This window comes from Vicugna pacos, chromosome 13, assembly GCF_048564905.1.
Source record: "Vicugna pacos chromosome 13, VicPac4, whole genome shotgun sequence".
NCBI lineage: Eukaryota > Metazoa > Chordata > Mammalia > Artiodactyla > Camelidae > Vicugna > Vicugna pacos.
This window is the reverse complement of record NC_132999.1, coordinates 7348850-7360919: the sequence shown is the minus strand read 5'-3', so window position 1 is coordinate 7360919 and position 12070 is coordinate 7348850. Positions and strand designations below refer to the sequence as shown.

Sequence of the window (12070 nt, the reverse complement as noted above, 5' to 3'; positions counted from 1 at the left end):
GAACCTTACTGAGATGAAAAATGGAATGGGAAAAATAAAATTTAATTTTAGTTAAGTGCTCCTTAGTCTTTGATAACATACTTTTTAGTTTGGTTGTATGAAAGCTTGTGTTTGACAAACATAGTGTTGATTAATTGATTGACTGTATCAGATGGAAAATAATGATAGAGGTGCTTGTCTTCTTTTTAAAGTTAAATTTTTCCCAACTCTTATTGTCATTGGTTTGGAGAGGAAAAAATTCCTTGCTCAGGATGAGATAGGAGGGATCTCGGGACCTTGGGTCTCCCTGCCTGATGTCATGCCTATAGAAAAACCTATCGGAAGGAGCCATAGAGAGTGAGAACCATTAATTTCATCTTGTCAGAGTTTACCTTTGTCGTGATGTGTAAGAGCTTTGTTCCAAAACAGTGGGATCATGCACTGTCCGGTGGGGGAGTTTGAATTCCAGTAGGGTTGTGCTCAAAAGAAAGTGTGGCTAATCGCAATGCCAGGGTTGTCTTGAGTGTGATGTTGAGACATTCAACGCAGCCAGACAGTGTCAGCGAGAGCTCTGTGCTGCTGGAGCGAGGTGCCTTTCAAAGCCCCGGAAGGGGTAGAGTCAGAAAAGGAGTGGAGGAAACCACCATAACCACCGCGAAGAAAAGAAGGAGATTTTAAAAAGCCAACGATGAGGCCATCTGATTACAAACAAAGGAACAACAGATTCCCACTCCTCAAAGTGGTCTTTCTGAAAGCCATGCATTTTATGATCTGATTTTTCACTTTCTGCTATTAGGGTAGGTTTTCAGAATGCTGGAAGGAACTGAAGTTCCATAAAGGACAAGCCCTTCCCCACCCACGGAAGCCTGTGACCTGCTCTCATTAAGAGAGCATGGTCTTTGGAATCAGACCTGAATTTAAATTCTAGCTCTGTTCGCCACCAGCTATGTGACTTTGGGCAAGTTACTTAACCTTTTGGGGTCTCACTTTTATTTTCTGTAAAATGGAGATAATAGGATCCATCAAATGGGATCACCACGAGGATGTGATGTTAGACAACCACTTAGCGTTAGCACCTGTGAAATGTTCAGTTCCCTTCCCACGAAGAAAGTGAAGAGTAAGAAGGATCCACTTTTGAGAGAGAACCAATGAAAGCTGCCCTGCATTTTTATAGTTTCAGCAATACAATGAAATTCAATAAACCAAATCTGAAAATGTAGCAAAAGGATGTAATTGAGATATTGTACAAATATTTATCTAAAAGGATGTTACTTCCAGTTTTATTCCTAATGGAGAAATTTAGAAATGATCTACATATTCAACACAGTGTTGCTTAAACAGATTATGGCAAATCCATTTGATGTAATACTAAGCAGCTGTTAAAAATATCTCCTAGTTGGATACTTTTAAAGTTCTGGGATAATTTACAGTGTTTCACTGAAAAAAAAAATCCTCAATTTCATTACCAGAGTAGTCCAGTTTTAAAATTGAAAATAACATAAGAGTAAAAACATCCAGAAATGTTAAAGCTGTTATGTCTTTGGGATGATGTTGTGTATGATTTTATTATTTTTTAGTCATTTTTGGTGTTTCCTGATTTTTCCACAATAGTAAAAAATAAATTTTATAATAAAAATATTTTAAAATAATTAGTCTTTGGTTTATATTTTAATCGTATAATTAATTAGGGACACACTCCCTAAATTATAAGGGTCAAAAGATAATAGTATAATAACTATTCAGTGGGTTATATTTCTGCATTTTCCTCAAGAAGAACAGATGAATTTGTAATTGATAATACAGATTATAAAGATGTCTGGCTTATTTGTGGGTTTTACAGATATTTTTATATTATACTTTTCAATAGCTACAAGCATTTTCATTTACATTAGAATCAACTCTTCTAAATGGATCAAGATAAAATGTTTAGGTAGAATGTTTGGGTTTTCAATTGGTCACTTATATAGAGAGATGTTTTGTTTTCTGACTGTGAACATTAAGAAAGTAGATATTGCTTTTATATAAAGTTAAGTACATGTGAAATCTTCTAAGACAGAAGCTAAATGATCCATACATGCTATTGAATGTGAATTCAGTAGAAAACAACTGGTTTTAAAAATGCATTAATTTATTCACTCATTCATTTATTCTTTCATTAATTATAACTATTATTCAAATGTAGCTGAAGTTTAGAATAAAAACTTGTAACAGAATATTTAAAATATAGTTCAAAATGTAATAAAACAATCTAGGAACAGTAATATTCTTACTATTCTTCAGCCTCAATTTTAGACTAATTAAGTCACACAACTGAAAGAAGAAATGCTAGCTATGCATTTGCATAAAATTGATTCCATTAAAATCTTGTAATAGTGGACTTTGTTGTAAGGAAAATACTCCATTAGTCCTATTAGGATAGTTAATAATTTGGCAAATTAAGGAAACCAGATTCCATTATGATACTAAAGTTATAACATCTTTCTTTGCTTGTTTTTCTTCATTTTCCTGATGTATACATGTTCAGGTGACCACTCAGGTATTCAGTCCTCGAACTTCTATTCTCTATGATATTCACAACCTAGTTGACCACATCTGCCCCATAGCTTTAAATACCATCTATTCCCTAACAAGAGCCAAATTTATTCTGTCTCCAACTTTCCCTTAATTTCAGACATACATTGTCAACTTGATCTTTCTACTTGAATATTTAGTAGATATTTCAAATTCAACATGTCCAGAACTGAACTATTGATTTCACATTCTCCCACTAACAAAACAAACAAACAAACAACATGCCTAAATAGTTGTCCCCTGTTCCCCTCAATAAATGGCAACTCCATTCAACAAATTTCTCTGTTTCAGAGCTTGGAGCCACCATATCATTTATTCAACAAATAACTATTGAGTGATCATTATATTCCAATCTTTATTGTAAATGTATGGATCAATCAGCCGGACACACCCCCACCCACAGACTTTATCTTCTAGTGCACTTGATTTTTGTCTCTCTTTGCCCCCATCATTCCATCAGCAACTTCAGTTGATTCTACTTTCATAACATATCTAAATTTGATCACTTTTTAGATCTGTATTCCTTTCCACCTAGTCCAAACCATCATCATATTCCCCCTGAACTGTTGCATTAGCCTTCCAACTGGTCTCCTTTATTTTGCCCCAGCAAAGATTCTTTTTGATACAGCGTCCAGAGTGATGTTTTAAAAACTGAAGCCAGATCATGTCACTTTTCAATTAAAAATCCTTCCCATTTCAAAGTAAAATCCAAAGTTCTTACTATGAACATCTAGCTCCAAATAGGAACTCAACAAATACAGTATGATTTACAGGCCCTATTTCACTGCCCCCACCCCCAACAACTTCTAAGCCAAGATCAAGCTTGTACTGTAGCTGTCTATAGTGGAGGAGGTAGACTGCACTGACACAGAGTTCTGAGTATTTGATTGGCAAATAGTCAGTCTATGTTTTGACATCAAGCCCAAACTGGTTAGACATGGCCATGGCTGCTCTAGGAAGAAGAAAAATCCCCAACTAAATCTTTTCACTAGGAGGAAGGAGATTGATTTGACATAAAGGCTTTACTCTTAACCTTTTACCATCTTCTTTTATGTGGCATTGAAGAGCTATGAATTCAGATGCTCAAGTTATGATTCAATCTATCCATATAAAATTCTTGATTTCTTTGCACCATATGTATCTATCACCCAATAGTTACGGGTATCAGTTGCTCCACACCCAACTCATCTGTTATCGTTAACGGTCATCGGCTGACCAAACTTGGCAAGCTACTCAGACTTTAATCCATAAGTGGAAACAAGGGGGAAAAAAATCAATTCCTTTTGGTTTATATGTGTGAAATTAGAACACTTCTAGTTTAAAAACTCTGTCTGGGTTAAAAGAACTAAGTTTGCCTCACTGTCTTTTTTTAAATGAAACGGCTTGTTACAACTTTCCTATTACCGCGTTGGTCAGTAGCAAATTTCACTTAGTGATATTCAGTATTAATTTTGGTAGCTAGCTCAGTGGCTCACCTTACTAAGGGGCTATTTGCTGCTTTCTTTCTTTTAAAAAGTGGGAGCAATTATTTGTGCTTATGAGAGCGATGGGAGCAACCAGGCACTAAAAATAGAAATTATGAAATTAGCCACAGGCAAATTACAGAGCGGGGACGAGCCCGTGGACATTTCCTCTGGCTGGCCTACTGCCGACCTCCCTCTGGAAGTGGACAGGCTGTTAACTGGAATGGGTGACGTGTTGGAGAACACCCTCCTCTCACCTGGTTCCACGTTTCTTCAGCTCACAAAGCCAGTTGTGGGCTGAGTTTGATGCTGCCCTTTGGTTCCAGAGACCAACCTATTAGAACCATAGCTGAGGGTAGAAAATGCATTATGTCAGGGCTACCTGTTAAATTTGAGCCATAACCTTTGGACTGGGTGACAATTTTGTGGTTTTTAATTCTACTTTCATGTCTTTGAACGCAAAGCTGCTTCTCTGCAAAGTTACTCTCAATTGATACATTTAATGGGAGAAAATGTTTTGAATCAGAGAAGTGCCATTTGTTATTACTCTCCCCCTAAAACTGCATATACCATTCCTCCCCCAACAGAGCCAATAAAAAAAATAATCTGATTCATCTTCGGAGAAAAGAAAGAGAAAAGAATACATCAGGGGACAAGGTGCTAAGCAAAATCATGTTTAGTGATCAAATCCTGTATTTTCTAGGCTGCTGTTGCCAAGGCACCTGCAATTATCCTTTTTGTATCAGGATGAACACATGGAAGCAAACAGAGCTTGCACTCAGCAAACGAAATATAAGCATTGTTTGCGTGTAGGTGGAAAGGAGGTGATGGAGTTCAGAGGAACAGATGTGCTAAGGGTTATTAAAACTTCTCAGAATGAAATTTCATACCTTTCACCTAATTATTACATTGCTGTTCTTGTATCCTGGCAAGTCAGATCTGTTAAAATTCTTGAGGAAAGTAAAGAGAAATGGAATGTAGAGGCCCAAGCACCTTGCATCATACTTTTGACTACTGTCAGCCCAAGAGGTGTTGGCCCTCTCTTCAGCCCATCATTTGTAATAGCACAGCACTGCTCACAAAAATGCAAGAAAAAAGCACTTCTGGCTGCGTGTTTTGCATTCTTCGAGTACATTATTATTAGAATTCCTTCTCTGAAGCCACTCCCGGCTACATTATTGTTCTGAAAATAAGTGCTTTTTGATTTGTTTGACTTTGTGTGTGCAGTACCGTAAAACAGGTTCCGTTTTGTTCTCCGGTGCCAGGTTATCTGAGCATGCATTTTCTTTCCATGCAAAATTAGGGTTTCTGCACCCATAGATTGGGAGCTAAATGCTTCATATTTATTATCTTTAAGGTGCTGTGTTAATGAAAGAATTTTAATCATTGACATTGCTCTGTGAATTATGTATTACAAAAACCCCTGCTGGTGAGTTAGACAAAATTAACCTACTGTAAGGGGCATTAAAAAAAAAAATCACAGCTAATTAGTAAGCCAACAGGAACAAAGGAAATGTAAAACAAAGACGTTGAGAACAAGGTAGGAACTACTGCCTCCGTTTCAGATGTGGCTCCTTCATTTGGGCTACATCTGTAATACTGCCTGCCATGGCTGGAATCTTCCTCCAATCTGATATGTTCCATTAGACGTGAGCATTTTTATGTTTTGTAATTAGTTTTCCAAGCTACAGTCTCTTCACTCTTTCAAACTGTGGAAATCCAAAGGCTCATAATAGAAAATGGAAGATATTTTTAAATGCTTTTAAATTATTTCCCAGGCGATCTATATCAGAGATGTAAGGCAATTCGCGGGGATTATAATGGGAAATGATTTCCATCGCTTTTTTTCCCCTTGAATCACTCTGTATGCTCATCATATATCTCGTATCCAGTCCTGTACTTTAAAGTAGCAAAGCTTTGTCCAGGCTCCCTTCCTGAGGCAATTCCACGTGGAGCGGACAAAGGCAGACGTGGGTTTAAATCACAGGCCGCTGGCCTCCGTGGCTCCTCCTCAGGCTGACATCCAAGGGACCATGCATCACTCTGCTGGAGGGATGGAGCTGGGAGGAGACAATTGACCCTGAGAGGCTGCCCGAGAGGTGCTCACGCTGGGCCCCATTTGTTTATAATTGCTCTTTCTAAGTTATAGGTGGAGATAAAGCAACCAAAATGTAACAAGCAGAGTCAAGAGACGACAATAATGCCGATTTCAATTTTTCCCTGCTCAACAGAGGCCCTGAACATTAAAAAGGATAAGACAATTCTTTGACCTTCGGTTTACTCCTGGATTATTTCTTTTTATTTTCCTCCTGTTAAAATTTCTCTCCCTGCTAGTAATATCCAAAACCATTGTCTTTCTGATGAGGATCTGATCTGTTGTTCTTTAGAGAAAGTGTCATTAATCTTTCCTCTTCCATCTCTTAGCTTACTGTTGAACTAACCTCTGTCTGACTCTTGGATGATTTAAAACAAAAGCAAACTGAATAATTTTGTAAAAATCTTGCCTTTTTTTTTTTTTTTTTAGGCAGAAGGAAATGAAAGTGACATAAAGCATAGAAAGATACAGGATGTCAGCTGTAGGATGCAAGCACTTCATGTGGGAATTTTGGCTCCTGCTACATTCAACCGTGAGTAGCAGGCATTCCTTTCATGTGATTCTTCACTGCTTTTTCTGGGCTTAGAGAACTTAAAGGATTGTTCTAGCTTTCAATTCAGATGAGTTTTCTCTTTTACTATAAGCTCAGTGAAAATAGGATGGAATACTGTAGTCAATTGGACTGTTCTTGAGTCTAAGAGCTTTCTAATTCTTTTTTGTTTTATTGAAGTGTAGTCAGTTTACAATGTGTTAATTTCTGGTGCACAGCATAATGTTTCAGTCATACATATACATACATATATTCATTTTCATATTCTTTTTCGTTAGAGGTTACTATAAGATATTGAATATAGTTCTCTATGCTATACAGTATAAACTGTTGTTTATCTATTTTATATATAGTAGTTAGTATTTACAAATCTCAAACTCCCAATTTACCCCTTCCCACCCACTTTCCCCCGGTAACCATAAGATTGTTTATTACATCTGTGAGTGTCTTTCTGTTTTGTGGATGAGTTCATTAGTCTCTTCTTTTTTCTTTTTTTAGATTCCACATATGAGTGATATTATATGGTATTTTTCTTTCTCTTTCTGGTTTACTTCACTTAGAACAACAATCTCCAGGTCCATCCATGTTGCTGCAAATGGCATTATTCTTTTTTATGGCTGAGCAGTATTCCATTTATAAATATACCACAGCTTCTTTATTTAGTCATCTTCAATGAACATTTAGGTTGTTTCCATGTCTTGTAAGAGCCTTCTTTTTATAGCTTTCTACTTCCACCTTCACTTTCAGGAAAGGAAACCTCAGAAAACTTCCTTTTCCCCTACAATCTCTCCACCACTCTCTGCCTTGAATCTACCATACTTTTTCTTGTTTGTCAGTCACCTCAAGAGCCCCCAGAATCCAGGTCACCCCTCTCTACTACCCTCCAGTCCCCACCAGGCTCATCCATATCCCACACCCTTCCTCCAAACTCCTGGTATCTTTCCGACATGATTCTGTTCCATTGTTAGCAAAATATGCCATGGTCCTCACTTTAGTTCCAAATGCTCTCTTCATAGTTTCATTTGAGTGGAAATCTGGCTCTGTTTTGAGGACTACTTTCCTTACATCCCGCTCAAGAGGGAGCTCTTTCAGGCTCCCCATGCCCTCCCCTGCAACTGGCCTGGAGGTGGATCAGGTGCTCTCGTTCCTCCTTGCCTCCCCAGATCAATTTCTTTTCCCTCCACCCTAAAAATCCCAGTTGGTATCTTTTAGCTGCTCCCCATTGTTGCCGAATTCTACTGACCCCTGGGTGGTTCCCCCTTTTAACACGATGATTTTCACTCCTGGCTCACTGCCGCTCTCTCCAGTGTGATCTCCAATGTTGTAACTTCATTCATGGTGATTTACATATACACAGAGTCGATTTTTCTAACACCTGGCTCCTCAGTTCCTTGACTCCCTCTCTTCCAAGAATCTTTACTTTCATCTCCTTTTGCCTTTCCCTTCTGAGGTTATACTCTTGGAGGTTAGACCTGATCCTTATTAATAACAGTACCTCCTCATAGTCCGATTTTCCTGCCTCACTTTCCCTGAATACTACCTCCTATCTTTCCAGCTCTCTCTCCCCACCCTCAATGACCTTCTGGAACCACAGTGACCTCTGATCTTTCGGGATGATTACTTTGTACTTTCCTCACCAACCTGGAGTCCTCGCTGGCTTCCTTACCTGGCTTGAACTCCTCCTTCACTCAGCTATTACAAGCGTGCCTTGCAGAGCCCCTCCGCTCCCTGCTCCACCCTTGTTTTGTCGTATTCACTTGGAAAAACTGCAACCTGATGCTATCCAAACATTGCCTACCCTATGTGTGAATAGCTGAATAAGATTGAAATAAACACATTGCATGGAATGTTTCACTTCAAATTCATAACCTAGATCATCAAGTGGGCTTTTCCTGCTGCTGCTAAATGACACCATCACATCATAAAGGTGTGATATATTTCTGGTGCATCACTCCCCCACTCTGCTGGGCAATTAACACCTTCTCTTCTCCTGTTTACTCTCATATATAATGTATTAAACCATATCAGACTCTTGGCCAGTTCATAAATATGCTACATGCTTTCAGGCTTTCCTGGCAACTCCATCACCTTACAGCTGTGTGATCTCGGACAAGTTGATTGACATCTCTGAACCTCAGCTTCCACATATATAAGATAAATGTATTATGCCTATATTGTTGGATTGCTGGGAGGATTAATTGAAATAATATCTACATGGTCCTTAGTTTACAAGCAGACACAGAGTCAGGGGTCTAAAAATACTGGATAATATTGTTACTCCATTTAATTTTTTAGGCCAGGAATTCCCTTTTCCATCTTCTAGAGACTCTTACACACATTTAAAGACCAGGACATCATTTTCCTTTCTGCTGAATGTGTCACGTTTTTTCCTATGCTGCCACAGCATCCTGAGCTGGACTTTTGCAGTAGTTATTACATTGCATTATAGTTGTTTCTTATATGCCTGGCTCCTTAGCTGACGTGCCTCTTCCTTGATAACACTTCATATGTCTTATTTAAATTTGCATCTGGGTGTTCTATAGCCTGGCGAAAAAATTTAACTTAGTTGTGTGAAGAAAGAGCTAACTAGTATTTCAGAATAATATATTACTTCTCCTGTGTCTAGGTATGTTGCCAAAGTTGTTCTCAAAAAAAAAATACTATTTTTACAAAGAATCATTTGTAAGCAGAAAGACAGTAGAATCTGAATTTTGCTCAATGTCCATATATATAAAAATTATACCTGGTTAGTCAGATAGGACCCTACCATGACACACGGCCATGTCCAGCTAACACAGTCTTAGGCCCATATGTGCGTAGCTGTCTTTTAAAGTTCAGCCGTTCTCATGGTTTATTCTGCAATGGATCTGACACACAAGGGCATGAGTTGCTTCCCTGCATAAACTTAACTTCAGGCTTCAGTGTCATGGGCATCTGTCTTCGCTTTGTGGGCTGTGTGGTTACTCTTTCCTTGAAAAACTCTTTCCTCCTTTAGAGTCATCCAGGATCATAAAGCTGCTGGAAAACTAAAGCTTTGATTTGAGGCTGGCTGGAAGAGGAATATTCTGCTGTTATTATTATTATTATTGATGCATTTTTTCCTGTAATTTTTACCTTTACCTCTTTAAGAAGATTGATTAATAGAAGTCAAGTAAATCGATGTTGTGATATGCATTTCACAGAGGAAACGTGACAAAAGAGGGGTAGGTTGTTTGCCCTCACGAGAAAGTAAGCCACCCTCGGGTCTGGGGTAGTTGTTCCTGCTCCTTAACACACCTTGCCTCTCTGCTTTGAATTTTCATCACTCAGGGCTCGACTCATGTAAGAAAGAACTACTATTTCAAGTTTATGTTTGGACCTATTGCTTTTTTAAGGGAACTTGGGAGAACAATGAAAAAACTGTCTGTAGATGTTGTCGCCACTTATAAACAGTTTTGCTGAGGGCATTACAAGGTGCGAGGAACTGTCAGTTGAAAGAAGATCTATTGGCTCTCCGGCTTTGCAGCATCTGGGAAAGAACTGTGCAGCGTGTTGAAACCTCATACCATGCAAAATTGTATTAGATTTTTCATAGTGAGCTCACTCCCCTTCGCCTTCTGAATGGAAAACCCCTACAGGGCTTTTCCCATCCCCCTCCACAACCAGCCTGGGGGATCATCTGAAACTCTCCCAGGGCGCTTCCTGAGGAATTACACAAAGACATATTGTACAAGTAAAAATGCCAGTAGAGAACCATGCAAATATCTGCATGCATGTCGGAACTTAAAGAGCCAGGGAAAGTTGCTGCCAAGACTGAAGTCTACAAGTGGGTTTTAAGAAACTGCCTTGTCCTGATGGTTGATCAGTTAATCTGTGGTGTAACCGACAAAGCAGGCAAAGAATGACAGCTTTCCAACAAGGCAGTTCTTTGTTACTTGTAAACTACTATCTTCTACCTTGAAACTGCAGTTTCTGAACAATAACTACGTACAGGATGACAAACAGACCAAGACTGCTAACCTTGGACAACAGAAACCTGGGGCTACACAGCGCAGACTCTAGGTTGCTCGTCTTTACACTAACAATGAAAATAGTATTAGCAACCACTAGTGTTTACCCACTGACTTCTAAGTACCAGCTCCTGTGCTAAATAATTAAATGTACGTAGGTATTTCATTTAATTCTTCTAAGAACTCTGCAATTATTACTGCCTTACAGAGGTGGAAACTGAAACTCACAAAGTTGTCACTTGCTAATGTCCTGTAGAAGGTAAGGAAACATGATTTGGGCCCAACGCCTGTATTACAGCATTTTTCTCTCTTTCTACTTCTCAGATACACAGATTAGAAATCTGTTCCCAAAGCTGCAGAGGAGATGTGCTCTGTGACCAGGAAGCAGACTTAGCCCCAAGCACCAGGCACGCTCAGGAGATTGTACTCACGAGATGGTAAACTTTAAAGTCAGCAGACATTTGAACTGAACAAATATGAATTGGATGCTGATCATAAGGCCAGTAATGTGCTAAATTCTGGATGAGAATAAATGCTTGTGGGGGTGGAAAAGTTTGGATCACTCTATTCTCATTCTGAGTTCCTTGCCAAAGAGCAAAGAATTCAGCTCTCCTCCCAACTCCAAAGGCCTAAGCATTCATTTGGGAGGGGGCACTCCACAATCCAGGTTACACCCACCCTAGCACCGGCTGGCATCAAAGTGTCCTGTTTTGAAAAATAAGTCATCTAATCGCCTCCAGTTTAGATGCTTTCCCGCCAGTGTAGGGAAACTAGAAACTTAAACTGGCCAAGCGATGTTTACTCAGGGTAATGAGTTTTCCCCACACGTTGTCTGGCCCCCAGATGACCATGTGGGGAAGAGCCTGAGAGGGCTGGGAAAGAAACTAAGTATTTGACGGCACACGGGGTCCCTGGATAGTCTGCATAGCTGGGTCCTCTGCCAGCCCTTCAGTATGTCACCCCCGGGGCGTGCTCCCTGGGCTGGTATGCGTGAGGGCCGAAGGGAATTTCATACCTTTTTGCTTTCAAAGATCTGTGGGGAGAGTTATTGCCCAGCCAAGGTGGGATCTTTTGATTAAATGAAATCCAAAGTATAGTTTCTGATGAACCATGCGGGTCTCAAAATCGACACCAAGTCCTTTTTTGAGTTTGGAACTTAGGCAGCATCTGTGCACTTAGAAACCAGTAAGCGAGCAGACATCCCACCCTTTCCGCAGAGCAGCTGACGCCGCAGCTGGGAGCGCGAATCCTGCCCCGGCCCCCGGTGCTCGGAGGCAGCGGCGTCAGATGGAAACAGTTGTGGGCTGTTCAAGGCACCTTCCTCCCGCCCTTCCCCGCTTGGCTCTCCGCCCCGACTTCACAAAACTCTGAGATAGCAAGCAAGAATGACCAACTAATTTCTCAATTCAGAATGGACGTAGGA

General features: G+C 39.7%; 1 long non-coding RNA gene across 3 annotated transcripts in view; it reads left to right on the top strand.

Moving 5' to 3' along the window:
* The window catches only part of LOC140700587 (uncharacterized), an 86199-nt gene extending 75000 nt beyond the window's left edge, over window positions 1-11199 (top strand). For all 3 annotated transcript variants that reach the window (XR_012079002.1, XR_012079001.1, XR_012079003.1), the window contains 2 exons: window positions 6538-6640; window positions 10972-11199. This is a non-coding gene — a long non-coding RNA (uncharacterized lncRNA). The remainder of the gene's footprint in view (window positions 1-6537; window positions 6641-10971) is intronic.
* Window positions 11200-12070: the final 871 nt, after the last annotated feature.